At 35.3% G+C, this 20,966-nt stretch overlaps 1 protein-coding gene and 1 pseudogene across 1 annotated transcript in view; one reads left to right on the top strand and one right to left on the bottom strand.

Annotated features, from left to right (window-relative positions):
* The window catches only part of XRCC4 (X-ray repair cross complementing 4), a 251,024-nt gene that overhangs the window by 197,360 nt on the left and 32,698 nt on the right, over window positions 1-20,966 (top strand). The gene's annotated exons all lie outside the window — the stretch shown is intronic.
* On the bottom strand, window positions 2,939-4,636 carry LOC109455055 (seipin pseudogene; annotated as a pseudogene).

Genomic DNA, 20,966 nt, shown 5'->3' on the forward strand with positions numbered 1-20,966 from the left:
AATCTTGTAGCCTCTATAAATGAATGTGTACCCTAGAATTTCTTACAGCTTAATAAAAGCAAGTTGCAATATTGAACATACATTATAATGGCAATTAATAAAAATTAGAACAGAAAATAGTAAATACTTTTCTATTGGTACATAAACATCCTGAAGGGTTACATATAAACTGTTAATTATGGTTACCTCTGCGGCAGGTGGGGGTTGAAATTGGGGGTATATGTCAATATCTCGGGATTTTAGCCATTTCTGAAGTGCAGTCTAAATATAGTCATGTATGGCTTTTAGAATTGAAAATAAAATAATTTTTAAAACCATAAAGTGTGTATGGGTGGATTTTGGGGTATTTTCTGGGAGTGTTTGGACTATACCAGGAAGGGGAAGGGATGATAGAGAGATAATTGGCATAGTCGGTACCGTTTTGTGAATAAAAGAGGTCATTGCTCTGTCTTTGGAATCTCTACGTGATATTTTTTATAGTTTGTTTTGACCTACTGGTTGACAGAAACAAAGTAATTGAAAGTCAGCATCTTTTCAGACTCATTCTAATTTTTTCATTGTTTTGGGAAATACTCAGTAATCAGAGAAACTGTCTGTGGTGCTATATTGCACAGCAGATTGATATCCATCAAAGGGGGGGCGTTTGTTTCATCACAATCGCCTTGATAAATTAAAAGTAATGAATTCAGTTGAAAACCACAAGTATGTTCTTGTAATTCTGCGTCGTATAATTTTTTTTGGTCCTGTTGGTAATTCCTTTGGGCTTTGTTCAGAGGGGTGGAGGCGTGGGCTGTGACTACCTCCGCTTTCACTCCACCCACTTAGGATGTGGCATCTGATTTACGAAAACTAAAAACATGACTTTTCACAGGAGCTCCTTATTCCTTTTTTAAAAGTTCGTTTGAATCAGAAGTGGGATTAGTCAAAGATATCCCCTGCCCTTGGGGTATGTTCCTTAGAAAAGCCAGAGGATCCAGCCCTTAATTCCTGGTTCGTAAGATAATATCCATAGTTGGGTGAGGTTCTAGAGATGGAATAATCTGGCACAGTGCATCTCTGACTGAAGTCTAAATCTGACTCTTGGGACTGGTGGACTATGAATTGGTCTGTCTGTGTGAATTTCAATTTCCTTTTTAAACTAATCAACTTCTTGTCAGAAATACCTAAATGAGCTCCCTGTTAAACTTCTTCTCTGACCTTCTGAATCATGCATTTGCTTTTCTGTCTGACAGCTTGTCATCTTTATTCTATGCCCAGAGCAACCAACAGTGGTCCTCACCCTCTCTTAGTGGCTCTCTGAAGTGATTCTCCAAGCTGTATTCTTTATCATACAGGAAACTATCTTCATTTGAGATAACAATAAATAATACCAACAATACCAGCGGCCACAGTTTATTTAGCACCTACTATGTAGGTTTCCACCAATATACCACGTAGATTCTCCTAGTCCTTACAACAATCTAGCAAGGTAAATCTTACTATCCTCACTAGACAGAAAGAAACAGATACAGGGAACTTTCGCAAGCTAAGCTTTCCCTCAAACACATGACAAAGTAAGGCGTTAGATCCATGTCTAAGTAGTATACTCCAAAACAGGCCTGTCTGATAGCAAGTCTCACTCTGCAGTGGAAACAGACAGTGACATTCCAATGAACACGTTGCTATCAAAATCAGTTCTACGAAGCAAGCATGACAGTTTCTTGTTAATTTTGATGTTTGCTGTAAATTAAACAGATAGGAGTTAAATTATTGAAAAAAAATAGTTGCTATTATTTTTCTTGATGTTTCTGCTTCAAAGACTACATATATTAAATGGTGTTTTCAGATATGTATTTAATGTTTTTCAGATATTGTCTGATATTCTGCTAGCCACATGACTGTTCTATCCTAGAAATGGTTCAGAGAAATTGTGTACCACTGGCCTCTGTTCTTCAATAACTACAATAATGTTAACACATAATCACTGGTTTGGAAAAGGGGAATGACTTCTGTTCAGTCAAAATCATATCAGTTAAGATACGGGCTTTAGAATCATGAACTTTACTACCTACTATTTTGACCTTAGACAAATTATTTCATATCACTAAACTTCATATTCCGTGTCTATTAAAGAATGTGATGAGAGGTCTTAACTGATAGCTCTTTGGTTGTTTATTTTCTCTTGTTTTAGTGTTTAATTAGATAATCCATGTAAATACTTAGCATAGTACATGTCATATGATAATAAATGTTTCTTTTTACTGTTAATGTAATTTTTATTTGAAATTAACTTTTAAATTGGTAGTTGTATAGCATAATGTCTTAAGACACTTAACATGCTATAAAAATTTATTGACGTAGATCAAAAAACATTGTAAGGTTTTGATGAAAGTTTGTTTTTCATTCTTAGCTAGATTTCAAGTATATACTAATGTGTGTATATATCTTGAAACCCTTATAAAAGGACTGACTTTCTAAAAATTTCTTAGTGGCTAGTGAAAATGGAAATAAGAACAGATCCATTGTTTGGGACTTTCATCATGTGAAAATATGTTTTCCTGTTGCTGCCTAGATTCGATGAGAATAAAAATTATCGAACATCATTATTCCAGTAACATGAACCATCTCCTTGGTCCTAAATGCCAAACACCTAAGCATTGTGTCATTGTCACTGGGAATCCTAAGGTGAAAGGGAACAAATAGAGGGTTGTGTGTCAGTCAGGGTTCTCCAGAGAAACAGAACAGGAGAGATGTATGTTAGTGTGTGTGTACACATATACATATACATATTCATTCATACCTATGTACGTGTGTGTGTATGGTGTGATCAAAAACTATGGTGAATGTTTAAATAAAAAAATTATTACAGTAAAAGACACATGCCCATTGATCCCCCTCAAAATACACCCCTCACTTCGAACACACTTATCCCATCGTTCTTACTACTTTCTGAGGCAGTTCTGGAAGTCCTGTTTCGTGAGTGTCTTTAGTTGCGCTGTTGTTGATGCTTCGATGTCCTGAATCATTCTGACTTTGGGGAAGAGCCAGAAGTCACACAGTGCCAGATGCAGTGAATAAGGTGGATGAGGACACACTGTGATGTCTTTATTTGACAGAAATTGTCGTCCAGAAGCAATGTGTGACACGGAGCCTTTCCGTTGTGATCACAAAATAAGGTGAATGCTGCTGTCAAGTGCCATCCAATGGAAAGACAGTGATCTTCAGTATGGGAAGTGGTGCGTCAAACCTTAGTAACTGTGTGACAACTTTCAGCTTGTGTAGTGCAGTCAGTCGGATGTGAGCTATGGTTAAGAGAAGGTATGTTTTCAAGTGTGCCATAAATCATCCTCCATCATCACAATACTCCGTGTTACACATCGCTTTTTGGTAGAAGCAAACAACTTGGCCTCTGTCAGCCAACATGTCAGCAGAGCTGCATCTTCCCAGGAGCCTGAACCATCACTGGCTTCTGGCTCTAGCTCTTCTCTCCGCTCAGGGGCTGCTGATCTGGTTTCTCCTCCTCAGCCAGCTGGCCCTCTGTCCTGGAGGGATCTTCAGGGCTCTCACCATCCTCTTAGGTCTGACAGCTGGGTTGAATCCTCCTGACCTAGCTGACTGGCAGAGATCCTTCCTTGGCCTTCCTTTTCGGAACTCTCTTTTTCGGATGTTTACCTGCAATGCAAAGTGGTGTCATGGCCAGATGCCTCTCCACACCCACTGCATGGAGCTGAAGGAGAGTAGTATGACACTGAGGAAGCCGACGTTGCTGGCAACCCCTATGCGGGTACAGCTCATTGGAACATTGCACAGCAGGTACCTGAGCCCAGAGACGTGGGCAGGGAAGCTGGATGCACTTGCTTTGGACCTCGATATTCGTTCCAGTAGAGGACACATATGGCTTCTCTCTGTAGTCCGGATACAGGTCCACCTCCAGGAGCCACTTCTGCTCTGCAAAGCTGAACAGCAGGAAGCCAGAGGCATCTGGTGCAGGTCTTAGTGGTAATGCAGCAGCACAGAGCATGAAGAAATGGAAATGATTTAGCCGCCTCTTGCGTAGCATGAAATGGTGACCAAGAACATTCCCAAATTTTGATTCCTGGGGACTCTGGCAGCTCAAGCTCTAAGGCAATTTAGTCCATACATCAACACCCAATCATGTCCACCCATAACTAGGAACACATTGGCAACAGGAAAGGAGCAGAGTAAGGAGGGGAGGAGTCACAGCGGGTCCTGCAGTAGAAATGCATGGGGCTGAGGTGGCTGACTGTCAGAGTGTGGGAATAGTAGAAGGAGCCATAGAGAAAGACATGCCCAGATCAGGAGGAGGATGCTACAGAAGAGCACTCCAGACTGCAGCCGCAGCTTGCAGCACAGCCTGCGGGCACAGCCTGCGGGCACAGCCTGCCAAGATATGGCCCAACTCCTGGGCTCAAGGCATGGCAAGTACTGGTGTGTAGTTGACCATGGCAGGGAGTGCAGAGGGTCTGGCCCTGGGTTCAGACCTTGAGTTCCTAACTGTTTTGTCACCTGGACGCCACCCCTGGCCATGGGATGAAGCGGTTGGAGGTTCCTCTTCTTTGTCTGATTTTTTGATCTGCTCTTAGCATACCTCTTTTCCCCCAGCTTCTACTTTTTGGTCTGTCAGTTCTTTAGACATCTTCCTGATCTAACTCGCTGTCCCTGGATCTTGCACCCCAATCACTTGTAGCTAGAACGAAAAGTGGTGAAATAGAAGCTGATACCTGTAGCTCATCACATTTTCCTGGATATAGGGAATGTAGGAGCTATTGGGAGAGTAAAGCCATTTGAAAAATAAAGTCATCCATAATCTCAGAAGACAGCTCCAGTGTTAGCAATCAACCCATGAGTCTAGAAGCTGACGTCCTCCCACCCCTCCCCGCAATCCAGGTGAAGACACATAGGAGGCTATAGCCAAGGATCATGGGTCAGGGTTACTCCAGCAAGCACTGCTTGGCAGGCTTTGGTCACTTGGATATTGTGAGGTAATCTAGGTTTCCACAGCTTGAGGAATAGAAGCTCCCTTTGGAGCAGAAACAGAAGACTGAGGTCAATGTCTCACGCTGTTCCTCCCGGCCTGTTCCTTGGTCACCTCCTGGTCTCTAGGAGTTGGATAAGCCCAAAATTTGGGTTTCCTGGGGGAACTGGGACTTACTCTTCTCCCATTTCCCCCTCAAGTTCGGATCTAGAATTTTTAGGCCAAGGAAATTGGCCAAGGATATTGCCAAGGAATAATAATGCACGTTTTTGATGACTCTTCTGCCCTCTTTTTACAGTTCTAGTCAACATATTCTTAGATAAGAGATTGGAAAAGAAGGTCATACATATTGAGAAGATCTGTAGTAGACTTGGTGTTCTGACTATTGATAAGGTTTCAGAGACAGTATGAGGAAAAAAAATTCTTTAGTGTAAAATCGTTGTCTAAAGCTTATCTATATGACAGGGAAATCTGTATTTTTAAACAATCTATAGTTCAAGGTCCTAGGAAAACAAGGGCATGATAGCACAGCTCTCTGCCTTATTCCACAAATATTCATCTTAATGGTTGAAAAATAAAGTTGAGTTAAATTTTATTAATGTTGATATTTGATTATTTCAGCATGGCAATTTACAGTACCATTTTATAAGGCAGAGAGTTCTCTTTGCTCACATTACAAATGATGCAGAACAGAAGTGCAAACAGATATCTGGAAACAGAATAGTAAAATCCTCATGATACATTCTCATCCATATAATATTCAGAAGACTGTGGATTGCTATCAATATTTTAACCATCTGTATTATGTTAAGTCCCTCTTTAGGATGTTTAATTTTCTTATTTGAACATATTTTAAATGAATGAAATAATGCAGTGTTATACAAAGTGTTTACAGTTTACAAGGTACTTCCAAATACATTGTCTAATGTAATACATTTTATTCATCTTTTCAAAAAACAGTTTTGGTTTTGTTGATTTTCTTTATTGTTATTTTGTCTTTGATTTCTGTTTGAATAATTATTATTTCTTCTGCTTCCTTTAGGCTTATATTTCTCTTCATTGTCTAGTTTTCTCAGAGGGAAGCTTAGGTTATTGATTCTAGATCTTCTTTTCAAATACATGCATCCAAGGCTATATATTTTCCTCTACATACTGCTTTTGCTGTATTCCACAAAATTTGGTAACTTGTATATGCATTTGCATTTACTTCAAAATATTTTTAAATTTCTCTTGAGATTTTTTATTTGACCTATTTGTTTAGAAATATGCAATTTATCACCAAATGTTTTAGGATTTTAATAGCTATAGAATTTCTGTTACTGATTTCTAGTTTACTTCCATTGTGGTTTAAGAATAAATTGTGTGTTTGACTTCTATTCTTTAAAAGTGTTAAGGTCTGTTTTATGGCCTAGTATGTGGTCTATCTTTGTGAATGTTTTATGTGAGCTTGAGAAGAATGTGTATCTTGCTGTTAGGGGAGGATTTTATAAATGTCAGTTAAGTCAAGGTGATTGATAATGTTATTTAGGTGCACTGTATCTTTACTGATTTTCTGACTGCTTGATCTATCAGTTATTCAGGGAAAAATATTAAAATATCCCAATCTAATAGTGGATTTATCTATTTCATTTTTCAATTCTATCAATTTTTTTCCATGTATTTTGACATTGTTATTAGTTGCAAACATGCTTAAGGTTGTTATGTCTTCTTGTCTATTATATTTTTTTATTTTTGTCTGAAAATGTCACTATTTCTTCTTCAATCTTGAAGTATAATTTCACTGGATATAGAATTTTAGGTTAGTAGGTTTATTTCAACACTTTAAATATTTCATACCACTTTCTTCTTATTTGCATGGTTTCCAATGAGAAATCCACTGTAATTCTTACATATGATATATATACACACACACACACACACACACACAGACACCCATATTTATATGGGTGTGTGTCTGTGTGTGTGTGTGTGTGTATATATATATATTTATTTATTTTTGTGTGTATATATGTATATATACACACACATGGTGTAGCTATATAAACAACAACAACACTAATAATAAAACTAGCATAGTTATGGTTTAAAAACCATGTATCAAAAATAAAACATACAAAATCTCAGTCTAGCCCTGAAGTTTAGATATGCATACATTATTAGTGATTTATTAGTTGTTTATGTAAATTTACTTAGCTTTAGTATTGCTTTTCTTCTACCACTGACATTGTAGTACATTTTTAAGATATTTTTAGAACATTCCAGACACTTTTTTTAGACTTTCTTTAGAACTTTTTAAAGACATTTTTGTAGAACAGGAGATTTTGTTTTGAGAGCACTATTTGGTGCTATGATGAAATCCTTGAATCTCTTTAGGTAGGTAAATAGAAAAGCCAGTAGACAAATAGTTCTTCCCAGCATCATTTCTCCAAGTTTTTTATGTTGAACACTAGTACCTCCAGAGGTTAATAAATGCTAAATAAGGAGATAAGGAGTTTGCAGAATCTATAAGTACAGGAATTAATGGATTAAGTAAAGGTTAAAAAAAAAATTCTTAAAACTTTTAATATTTTAATGTGCATCATGAGCCCTCAAAAGGAACATATAGTGTGTGGCACTTAGAAGCCTTGTCTGACCTTAGAACCACTTTTTCATCAAATATCATGCATGAGTAAGGGACACGTTTTCTGAAACACTGTCCTATTGTTTCAAAATGAAAAAACGAAAAAACAAAACCATGATGTACATGTAGAATAATCTACCTTACATTTCTGTCATAAAAAGTTGACATCAGAAAAGACAGACATCTCCCTGTAATCATAGAATTTACATGTTAGGTGAGTAACTTTATAAAAAGCTGACAAATATAAAAAATAATTGTGCATTATGACATATGCTCAGAAGGAAACAAACGGAGTTTTTGGAAGGTGGTCAGGAAGGACTCCAGGGAGGTAGTATTTAAACTGCATATAAACAAAAGGAGCTAGGCTTTTAGGAGTGAGGTTTTCCATGAAGAAGAATGACATATGCAGAGGCTGTAAGTTGGGAAGAAATGTGACATGGTTAGGTAGTAACACACACAGGAAATAACACATGCACGTAGGGGGTTGAGTGTAGGTTGGAGACGTATGCAGAGGCCAGATCATGGAGACTATGGAGGCCAAAGTAAGAGAGTTGGATTTTATTCTACTTGTTTTGGGAAGCTTTTGCAGGGTTTTACACAGTGAATTTTGTTATGTGATTTACATTGTGAAAAGATCATTTTTTTCTGCTCTGTGGTAAACTGATTAAAAGTCGGCAAGAGTGAAACTTTGGAAGGCCAGTTAGGAGGCTATTTTAATCCAAATGAGACACGTAAGTGATGATGTGTTGTCAGATTCAAGATAGAGTTTGATGCTTTCCATTGGGAGGTAAGAGAAAAGTAGCAAATAAGGATGCCCTTGTTCTCCTTTCCCTTCTCTGCTCTCCTTTCCAAGTAGCAGCACCAGTGATATTTAGCATTGCTTTATGCCGAAGTATAAATTATGTAAATTACAAATCTCTCTTGAGTTTGACTTTATTTGATGTAATGTTTGGAAGATTTCCAAAATGATTGACAGAAACAAGGTGTAAAATCCCTTGCAATCACATTTTCCCCTTTGCCTGTTGTATTGATCTGATTCTGACACTTTGTTTCAGCACACACTTTCACTTTGAATGAACCTCATTTGCTTTCACCTTAATTATGATACCCATATAGGTCAAGCAAATGAAAATTGAATTAGTACTGTGAGAAACGGAAACTCTTTTGGCAAGGATATGCCACCATGGCATTCTCCGCAATAGCCATTCTTCTTAGTGTCATTTACACTAGCCAGGTGTTATTCCCCTTAAATTTAAATCATGCATCATACTGCTTGTGGGCTTTGAGTCAATGACAAAAAAGGGGAAAAAAACTGAATTATGGAGGAATCTCTTCCATAGAGAGTGCTGTGCTGCGTAGAAGAATTGCGCAAAATAATTTTGACTTCACTCATTCAAATTTAAATTACATGCACTTTTATGTTAGCCAAATTCCTTACAAAGGAAAATTATAAAGAAAATAGAGAGTTTTGTTTACTCTCTGTCTCATTTGAATTTGCTAAATGGATTTCCTCAAAACTCTGTGCTTAGGGACATTTTCTCTTGATTTTCTAAGATTATTCATTCAAATACACCAATCTCTAAGTATTTTAAGTGTCTGTTAATATCAGGTAACAGAAATAGCCAGTGCTTTTGCCTTTGGGTTTGGTTGTGAATAAGAAATACCTACCAGTGAGGATTATAAACTTTACATAGTATTAATGAGTGAGATTATGGAATGCTTTAAAGATACACTTAATTTAAAAATACATATGCAAAATAAAGATACTGTGGCTCAGTTTCTTTTTCTTATACTTATAAGTCACAGAGATATTTGCCTTAAAGCTTGGCTCTTATGTGGTCCATTTTTAAGGAATGGAAGAATTGTGTGCTTTAGTACCCTTAGTTATTCACCAAATAATTTTGAGATAATAGCTATGTAGTTAGTAGGGCTAGTTCCTGTTCTTATCTGTTAGTTCTGTTAGTTCTACTCTGGGACTGCAATTGTTAAATAGGAATATGAATATCTGTGAAGACAGGTCCTTTTATATGCTCCTCAAACGCTCATTGTCTCTCATCTGATTTATTATTTCTTCCTAATGCATCTCCCTGCTGCTCCCAGTTTTTCCTTTCTTGAAGACATTCTCTACTTTGCTGCCAAATTATATTTCTAAAACATATCTAACCATGACATTCCTTGTTTACATTCATTTAGCTTAAAATCCAAACTTTTCTCATTGCATGTAGGATCCTTTAATGCACCATCTCTTTGTGCCTCTGCTTACGTAGCTGAAGTACATGCTATTATTATCCCCATTTTACAGTTGAGGAGACTGCAGCTCAGAGAGATTAAAAAAGTTCAGCAAGGTCATAAAGCTACTAAGCGGCAGAATTGAGAGTACATATTGTATGAATTGAGTCCTTTGAAATTTGTTGAAAATTGTCTTATGGCGCCATGAATGTTCTACATGTGTGAGAAAAAAATGTGTCCACATTTGTTGGGTAAAGTGTGTGTTCAGTGGGTCACATCTGTTCATCTTATTAAAATCTATATCCATACCCATTTTTCTCTACTTACTCTAGAAAAGAAATGTGTTAAAATCTCCCACAATAATAATAAATTTGTCTATATTGCCTTGTGGTTGTCAATCTGAGGTTATATTATTAGCTAAAATCGTTTTATTTTCCTGAAGAAAGTAATCTATTATTATTATAAAATGGCTCTCACTACTTCTAGGAGTGCTTTTATTTCAGTAAAAGATACTAATATAACCACATGAGGTTTTTTCTGGTTAGAATTTACCTGGTATATGTTTTTCCATCTTTGTTACTTTCTATCTTTACGTATCCTTACATTTTGGAAACTTCTCTGGTATATTGCGTTAGCTGGATTTTTAAATTCTCATTTGATAGTTTTTGTCTTTCAACTTTTGTCTTTACTATTTTGGACAAAATATATTGTTTGTCTTCTTTTAGTGGGGGCTCTAAAGTTCTAACATACTTTCTTAACTTATTCAAGTATAAAGTCAGTCAAGTATCCATTTGCTTCTGTCATACAACAAATGATTTAGAAGACTTTAATTTCTTTAAAGTTTAATTCCTTTAAATTCATTTCTTCCAAATAGCCCACTAATTTATGTATTGTTTTTGTACATTTGGGGAGAGTTTAATTCTTTTTTTTTTTTTTTTTTTTAATGAGACATCCTTATTGTTGTTTTGTGTATATAGCCAGTGCTTATTTAAATTTAGGTACAAATTTATAAATTTTATAGTTTTTTCCTTCTGAATTTTACACATACTATCTGGGATGATTTTCCATTTATCTAAAATACATTCTTTAGAATTTCCTTTCATGAAACTTTATTAGACGCAAATTTTCTCAATTTTTTGTGGGTTGAAAATATTTTTACAATTGAGTCTTTTTTTTTTCCTCTCTTTTTTTAATTTATCAATGTGGGTTTACGGGCACTGGACTCCTGCACAGCCGAAAATCTGCATATAATTTTTAAGTCTGTAAAAACTTAACTATTAATAGGTTACTGTTGACTGGAAGCCTTACTGATAACATAAGCAGTAAGACTGACATATTTTATATGCCATATGTATTGTATACTGTATCTTTACTATAAAGTAAGCTAGAGAAAAGAAAATGTAATTAAGAAAATCATAATGAAGAGAAAGCATCTTTACAGTATTTATTGGAAAAAAATCAAGTGTAAGTAGAACTGCGCCCTTCAAATCCATGGTGTACAAGGGTCGACAGTATTTAGCTTTTGTTTTTGAAAGAATTCTATTGGAGCTGGAATTTTGGGTTCACAGTTATTTTCTTCCATCATGCCAAAGTTTTAGTTTCATGGGAAGGTGAGGATTTGCTGACAGTCTGACCATCACTTCTTGGGAGTTAATCTGCCTTTCTCACTGGCTATTTTTAATATTGTTTATTTTTTTTTGGCATTCTGAAGTGTCATATTAACACAACCAAATGTGGATTTCTTTCTGGTTATTTTGCTTATAATTTTGATTTTTAAGGATAGTGGATGGTCGCTTTCATCAGTTCTTAAAATTCCTGTCATTGTTTCACCAAATATCTCTTCTGCCCAGTTCTCTCTGTCCCTTCCTTTTCGAGCTCAAAGTACACTCGGGTTAGACCATCTCACTCTGTTTTCCATGTCTGTAACCTCTCTTTTCTATTACTTTGACTTTCTTTGCTCAATTCTGTGTAATTCCTTCTACCCTATTTTTCAGTTTACTAATTCTCTTTTCAGGTATAAGAGACTAGTCTCTGTTAAACTGGCCATTGAATTTTGAATTTCAGGTATTATATTTTTTATTTCTAGAAATTATATGTGGTTTTTTTTCAAATCTGCTCTGTCATTCTTTATAGTTTCCTGTTATCATTCCTAAGAGTATTTTTTATTTCTTGAATTGTAGTGGTTACCAGAGGGTAAGGGGGTGGTGGTGGTAGATGAGGGTAAAGGGGGTCAAATATATGGTGATGGAAGGAGAACTGACTCTGGGTGGTGAACACACAATGGGATTTATAGATGATGTAATACAGCACTGTACACCTGAAATCTATGTAACTTTACTAACAATTGTCACCCCTATAAACTTTAATTAAAAAAAAAAAGAAATGTAGTGAGCATTATTATTTTATCGTGGTCTGCTATAATTGAAATCTTCACAACCAATTTCTATTGTTCTTGATTCCAATGTTCTCATTTATGAGCCTTGTTTCATCATGAGTGAAGTAATCATTTACTGTGTGATACTCATTTTTCTTGGAGCTTCCTTTGTGGCAGTTCTTTAAGGCATAGTTTGAAGGTGTTTTCCCTGAAAAACATGTGGCATTGCTTCTGCCACCTAGGGGCACTAATGGTCTTTGACCATTTCAAACTGCATGGTTTGAAGTACTCTTGTTTGTTGTTTGTTTGTTTGTTTTCCAGCTTCATTGAAGTATAATTGACAAAATTGTAATATAGTTAAAGTTACAAGGTGATGATTTGATATACATTGTGAAAGGATTCCCACCATTGAATTGATTAACAAATCCATCATAGAGGATTTTTTCTTTTTTCTTTTAACTACCCAGATCACATTAATTTGTGCTGTAAATATACCCAAGGGCAGTTTTGTGGTTCCTTAGTGAATCTGTGGTGTTCCACCTTTACAGAGGAGGGTCTTCACTTTGGGCAATCCATGGGCTTTGTTTCTACCTCCCTGTGCTCTACAACTGTGAAAACTGCAGCTTTAATTAACTGAGTTCCACTAAATGTCCTCAAGTAAAAAGAGAGAGAGAGAGAAAAGGTTTCAGCTCTCCTCACCTCTCAAGGGACCTGCCTCCCCTTCGATTTTCGTGTAATATTTTCTTAGTATTTTATCAGTTTTCCAATGCTATTAAGGAAAAAAATAAAGTATGTATACACACACACACACACACACACACACACACACACACCAGCATTTTTAGTTCTTTTAAGCAAGAGATATTATATAGTTTCAAATATTGCAAAGAAGAATTCAAATTCATAAGCTAAAATTTAGCAAGAATTATATTAAAGGTGTAAGTAGAATAACTATGGGTAAATTTAATCAGATGGCTAGAAGAATGCTTATTTTGACACATAAATTTTATCTTTAAAAGGAAACAAATTATGGAAGACCTAATTCAAGGAAAAATAGCTCAACAATTTTTCAAAGTGCTTTACATGTATTACCTCAGTTAATCCTTCCACTAATTCTATGAGGTAGTATTTTTATCCCCATTTATTCCATTAGAAGATTGAGGCACAGAGTCACCAATAATAAGCAGTATAAAAGGAAATCAAAGTTGGGTAGTATCTAAAGTCCATGCTCTATACCATAATGTTGCCCTAGCAATAAAGGAAAATGAAGGCAATTTTATTTATGTGTAGAGAAAGGTTTCAGCTATATCTCATTGTGGATAATACTAAAGCAAAATGTACATTTGTAAAAGCAGCTATTATATAGTATAGAAAATAACACGTAAATATTAGTTGGTGACTAAATGTTTTTATTACAAGCAAGCTTTAATTATAATTATGGTAGTATAATAAAAAAGTATAAGGAAAATAAGTAACAGCAATAATTTACAATACTTCCAAACTGTAAAAAGGAGAGATTACTTTTATTGCAAGTCTTATTAAAAACTAAAATATTCTTACTTTTATACTGCAATAACTTGTGAAAATGAAGTATAATCTAACAAAAAAACCTACAAATAACACAATAGAAAATTCAATTAGAGAGACAAAGACTACCGCAAAGCCTACTTATATTTAGTTAATATTATGTGGAATAAACTGTTTAAGAATGAAGGATTTGAGGTAATGATTCAAATGAGTGCAATATCAAGTTCAAAAATGGTTATGGTTATAAATATAATTAAGGAAAACTTTGATAATATTTGCAGATGACGCATGGCCAATAAGGAAACAATTTTCGAATACAGTAAAACTAATTACTTTGAACTCAACTACTATAGTCAACCCTTGATTAACTGGCATAATTAGGGTGACGAATAGATAGAAAGGAAACCACAGCTTACTCAGAATTGTGGTTGAAACAAAAGTACAAAACTAATAACAATATGACACAATATTAATTTATCAATAATCTAGTATTTCAGAACACAGTCCACAGATATTATGCAAAAGTGTAAAAGTAATACAAGTACATCCTGTATTTAAGACCACATAAATCGTCTGCCAAAAACTACTGGGCTGTTAAACAACTTCTTAGTAAAGGTCCCTTATATTCACGAGACTTGAATTAAGCAGACACATTCCTTCTTTCTGCTTAGTTGCTGCCCTTGTTTCGATTCCCCTAAAGTCCTTGCTGTACGGTATTAGAACACCGTCTCCACTGCTGTGTGGGCTGAGGGACAGGGCCTGGGCTGACAGGTTATCACAGACAGCTCCGTACCAACTTACCATTGCTACCAGTCTCTTTGGTACATAACGTTTTATAGATTTATAGTCATTTTAATTTCTTCACAAATATACTCTCTACGATTAATTGTTACTTTAGTTGTCTTCTGCCAGATCATCAAGAGTTGAGTTCCCTCCTAAATATGTTGTCATTTAGGTAATTTCTGGAGGATATTTGCCTTTGCTTTGCTTCTATAAAATTTTCACCAAACTATCAATTTTTGCATAAATTGATATTTAGATAAGACGAGGACTGCTATTTTATTGGCTTCAGAAAACAAAAACTTCAACTTTCTTTTAAAGACACGTGCAAATTGGGTAACTATCCAAAAATTTTTCTTAAATTGTTTTACTTAATGGAAGTAGAATTTCTGAATTAAATACAAATAAACATAGAAACAGTCTAATTCTAACTCATTCATATCTTGTGAACATTTTTTAGTGATGGGGAAGAAAGAAAGAAGCAAACCTTAGGCATCGTTTCATAACCAAGAAAAACGTAGTGAGCGGATCAGGCCTCCCAATAGCAACTCATAGGGCTAAGTCTAGAAATCAGGTTTCTTAACTTCTTTCTTAGTTCATGTTCCGTTTGCAGCTCCCAAATTAACTATTTTTATGATAGATTTTATTTTTTACAACAGTTTTAGATTTAAAATTGGAGAAGAAAAATGGAGAATTTGAAAAATTGAGAAAATTGTACAGAGTATTTCCATATATACTACACTCAGCTTCCCCTGTTATTCACGTCTTGCTTTATTTAGCATGGTACATTTATTATAGTTAATAAAGCCGTATTGATACATTGTTACCAACAAAATCCATAGTTTATTCAGATTTCTTTAGGTCTACCTAACATAAATGAATGTTATAGGCTGCTTATTAGTGTTCTTGAGGGGGAGGAAAGAAGTGTTCTGTGATAAAAATAAGTTTAGGAAATGCCAAGTTGAACAAAGTTAGACATATTTCTTGTCTGAAAAACTCAGAGTTCTTAAGATATGTGATTTAAATCTCAAAGTGGAGTTAGGAATATGTTGTATTTCCCAAATGATTGATTGGGTAATTAAACTCTTTCAGATAGAACATTTCAAAGTGCTTATATTCTGAGGAAGACCCTTTGGAAAATGTCCTTTGCCATGGCCGATCATATTAACTTAGGCAGGGCTAATATATAGATCAGATTGCATTTATACTCAGTTTCATTAGAATCATCCCTGGCTCAGGTTAGTTCCTAGAGATAAAAGTGTAAGGATAGAGGGAAGAGCTATTTATCGTGTACTATTTTGTACCTTTAAATTTTTTGTACAAAGTAACTGTATTACCTATTCAGAAATTAACAGTGCTATAAACTGGATTACTATGAAATTCAGTCTATCCTGCAAAAAAATATTTACTGTGTAAATATGGATTTTGCTACCATAACTGTTATGGTTTATTTTCACAGTAATAAAACATTTTTGCTACCTAAAATCATATGCATATAACCTATTCTCAAATGTGAGTTGATAAATTGTTTAACTTAAAACTATCAGTATAAGATTATCTTAGAAAACAACCAATGCAAGGTAGTCTTAGATAAGGTCATAGTAAGAAATCAGAAAATTATACTCACAAGACATTCGCGCCTGTTTTCATAAAATAAATAGTGCTTTATTGATTATAGTTTTTAGCTTAATATAAATAATATGTTTTTGAAGTTCTTCTGGAGAAATTAACCCAAATTTGGCAGAGAACACCAAAGTAAAGGTTTATTAAACAATATGTTCTGCGGTGAGGGATCCATCATAATTTAGCCTCCGCACATAAAGCCACTTTCTCAGCCATTTCATTGTGGAATATCAACCCACATAAAATTGTCATAAAATGCTTGGCTAATAGTGTCTGTACTATAGCGCATTATTCTGACTTATAAAAATAAAATATTACCCTACTTTTATTTGTTTATTTCTCATGCATTTACATTGTTAGGATCATCATCATCATCATCATCATCATTTTATCCTTATAATAATCCTGGGAAGCAGGTAGTATGGATCTATTGTTGATGCCACTTTACAAAGCAGGGCCTTTTTCTGTGTTCCCCAGAGATCTCAGGGCAGTGTCATCTCCCCTCTCCTGACCCAGCGCCATGGTACCTCTTCTGAATGTTATACTTCCTGACTGTAACTACAGCTTAATTTTACAAAACCTTAATAATTAGAAATTCAAGCAGAATTAGTTAAAAGAGAGGAAGATTATATTAAGTACTTTTTAAAAATAACTATGCCCAGGGAATTTCAGATAATCTCTTCAGAATCATTACACAATGAGAACTAAGTCTCAAGATGATCACCTAAAGAAAGTGTTACATTTTGACCTGCAGCCTCTATTAATTAAGTCAGGAAAATAGAAGTATATATTTTGGAGAAGCTTTCAGGTAACATCGTTTTCATTAGGGCCCGTTATCCAGGAAACAAAAGCCAAAACCATTAACCATACCAATTTTATCCCTGAACATTCCAGTACATTTTCTACTAAAGACTGCAAGTTCCTAGTAAGCAGAAACCATGCGGTCCTCATCAGGTGTTGTTATATCTACACAAGCTGAGGCATAATCAGTGCTTACATATCTATCAGTAAATATTCATGAAGATCAAGACATAGGAAAATGAGTAGTTATTAAAAATCATAGAATGTGTCATCACATTAAAATTTATTCAAGATTAATTACGCATTTCTATGTTCTTCTCATTTTAGATGTGAGGAAAAAAAACATTTCAGTACACAAAATCACAAATTATTACTGAATTCTCATGTTAGACTTTATAGTCACATTTTAAAGCAGGGTCAAACTTAAAACATTCAAGTAATCCGGTACATCCTTTAAGGATTATGGACTCTTCTCTTAAGATTGGCTTTTTAAGTGTCAAATGTTTAAGATTTTACGTTGACAAGAATAATTTTACAATCAACAGAGAGTGTCAGTGACACAGAAATGGAGTGACATAGTTTCCAGACATTGTTGTTTGATACTTGGCGTAGTTTAGGATTTTCAAATTAGGTAAGCACTAAATGGCATTGATGGAATGTGGATGATGTGAGCAAAGCCGCAGCGTCAGGGCCCTTCCCCAACTCTGGTGAGAGGACTGATTAAGCAACAGGAATCTGCATCATTTCAGCTGGGGCAGTGTCTTTATTAGAGAGGCTGGAAAACTTGAGTCATCTTTGTGGCTTCTTTTCTTTCCTCATGTGGCATAAAATACAGAACAAAGAACAGAACACACCAAAAAAAGAGGGGAAACGGGAAAGGAAATTTTGTAACTCTCTCAAATATTTTAATGTTGAACTCTTCAGTTAGACCTTATTTCTGGGGGAGTAACTAGTTAGACTTGCTTGTATTTGGGGATCCAAGGTTTTTTACTAGGCTAGCAAGAGAGCACACTTACCTTCACTCCCTCTCCCCCGTCATGTATTCTCTGTCCTCTAGCCTCTGGAGGTTAGACTTAGAGTTCTATGGCCAAATATTGCAAAAAGGCACAATACTTTTTCCTAAAATATTTCAGTTTAACACACCACCTTCCTGGTAATAGAATTCTCAAAGTATTTAAGGAATTCTGGTGGGATTTTTAATTTCTTTAATTCAAACTAATAATGTTTAGTCATTTGATCTAAAAAAGTAGTTAAATACTGTTTCTGACAGTTGTTTGGGGTTTAGGGGTAGGGGAGGAGTTACCTAGAGAATAGGTAATATTTCTCTCTGTGGCCTTTTCACAAACAATTTTGAAAGATTCCACACTATATTCAACACTGAGGGGCTACCAGCTTTCCCTAATGTAGCTCCTTGAATATACTTATAATTTAGCTAAGGGATAAACGAATGCACAAAATCTATACTTTTAAAGTAAAACAGGATATGTGTCTTTAAAAAAAAAACTGTAGAGAGTTTTTAAAAATGCTTTAAGAGAATCATAAGCAGACTGTCCTAGACTAGGGTGGAGGGCATACTCAGTCATGACAATCAGGAGACTTCATACCGAAGTTCAAATTGGGCACACATCAGATCTAGCGTTATGGGAGGTTTTTGTTTTGGTTTGGTTTGGTTTTTGTAGTGAACTTTTAGCTATCAACACAAATGCCTAAATATACAAAACTTCCACAGGGACTTTTTTCATTTTCATCTTTTTTTTGAATTGTTCACAAACATTTCCTACATATTCTAACATACAACAAAGAAACAGTACATCTTTTTCTTTCAATTTGCATATAATAGAAAAACAAGACTATGCATATATGGTGCCAAAAAAATGTACACACATTTTAAGAAAGGAAAAAACTGTATTAATCTTAATACTCAATATATACTGATAGCAAAAGATGAATACAAGTCACGTTTGACTTCTGCAATTACAAGAGGTGCTCACAGTGGTTACCAATCAGTGTCCAGACACTTCTGATTATGGCAAACTACTGCTTGGGCATAGATAACATCGCTTAAAATGTGTATGCATTTTTTTGGCACCCTCTGTATATATTTATATTTGACAAAGTTTAATAGACATTAGGCAGGCTGACAGTTTAAGTCTACAGGTGAGAAATTATCTAATAAAAAAATAATCAGAATTTACCATTAGTCACTTCCATTACCAAATATTATTCTAATTAATCAAACTTGCTGTTATTAGCAATTCTTTTTTAATTGAAGTGTAAAGCATAGTGTGGGAAGGTTGAGAGAGAACTGCAACACCAAGGTGAAAGCCAGGAGGCATTTTGTGGTTATATATACAACTCTTTACTAAATATACATACTGGAAAAGATTAGCTGTCTAGCACAGTGTGGAATTCCAGATAGAAAATTCCAGATCAAATAACACTAGATGATTGAACCTTATTTTTAACTTTTGTGAAGAAAATCTTTATGAAGCATGTAATACATACTCTGTGTCTTATTAAAGTATATATTCCTTTCTATAACTATGTTTCATGAAGCCCTAAAAATTTGTCAAATGTATTTTGGAAGACCAAAGGAAATTTTCACTGGACACTGTTAAACTACTTTTATTAATATTTATAGGAATGTGATTTTCACATACTTTTTGGACATAAATAATTATTTTGGAGTCTTCACAAATGAATTAAGGATTTAGGAAAAAAGGAACTGTTTACATACCATCTACTATCATGTCATCTCTCTGCAATCGGTGATTGGCCTAAGGACAAAGTGAAAGCATAGCAAATTAATAAGAATTTCAAAATTAATTTTTATGTTTCAGGAAGCTTAGAGAAAAAATATACATATTCTAGACATAAAAATAGACCTATGTAAATGTATTAAACATGCTGTACACATCAAACTTACACAATGTTTTTTATGTCAATTATATGTCAATTTTTTTAAAAAAATCACTGTTTAAAAAAAGTAGACATAAGCTTTAACCTTAGTAGGAATTTTCTTTGGGTATATTCAAGAATGACAAATAACTAACTACAAATAATTAATTCACTAACAGAGGATCTGACCACCAGGAGCTTACATTCTTGCTGGGGATAAAGTTGTGGTCAGATGTGAAGATAACTGCACATGTTCATAAATCTTAGGATGGTAAAGGCAACTCTACAGGATCCCCAAACTCTGTTTAAGCTAAAGCGATGGGGGAAGGTTTTAGAGAGTAGGAAGGATTTCTCTTGGTCACTGCAGTCATGAGGGAGGATTAAAGCTATGTGAAGAGGAAGGCGGAGGCCATTACGCCTAGATGAGCGAGATGCGCAAAGGCAGGGACCCAGTCTGGTCACTTATTGAGGCTTCATTGGCTGTAGCAGGTTTATCTGGGAGAGCAGCAGGAGACAGAGCTAAATAGAAAGGATGGGCCAGATGTGGACAAGGGGATGAAGAAACACATCCTCCTAGAGCACTAGAAGTTTCATTATTTTTGTATCACAAAAATTGTTTTCACATTTACTCTGTGTACCTCTCTGTGTCAGGCAGAAGAATGCCTCCTCCCACCCCCCAAAGATGTCAGTTTCCTAATGCTGGAATCTGAGAATATGTCCCCCAATATGGTGACATATGAAAGAGGAAGGCATAGGTGGTAGGCTAAATAATAGTCCCCAAAGATACCCAGATTCAAATCCCTGGAACCTATGAATGTTACCTTACATGGCATATGGATTTTGCAGCTGTAACTAAGAGTGCTGAGATGCAGAAGTTATCCTGGATTATTGAGATGAGCCCTTAAACACAATTAGCAGTGTCCTTGTTAGAAGGCGGAAGAGGGAGATTTCAGACAGAAGAGAAAGGGGCTGTGTGATGAAAGCAGAGTCAGAAAGAGAGAAGATACTAAGCTGCTGACTTTGAACATACAAGAAAGAGACATGATCCAGGCAATGTAAGAAATACAGCTCTAGTCACTGGAAAAGGCAAGGAAATGAATTTATTCTGCTCTGGAGAGAACAGAACCCTGCTAACACCT

Source organism: Rhinolophus sinicus, chromosome 3, assembly GCF_057876585.1.
Source record: "Rhinolophus sinicus isolate RSI-liver-muscle chromosome 3, RSI-T2T, whole genome shotgun sequence".
Taxonomy (NCBI): Eukaryota; Metazoa; Chordata; class Mammalia; order Chiroptera; family Rhinolophidae; genus Rhinolophus; species Rhinolophus sinicus.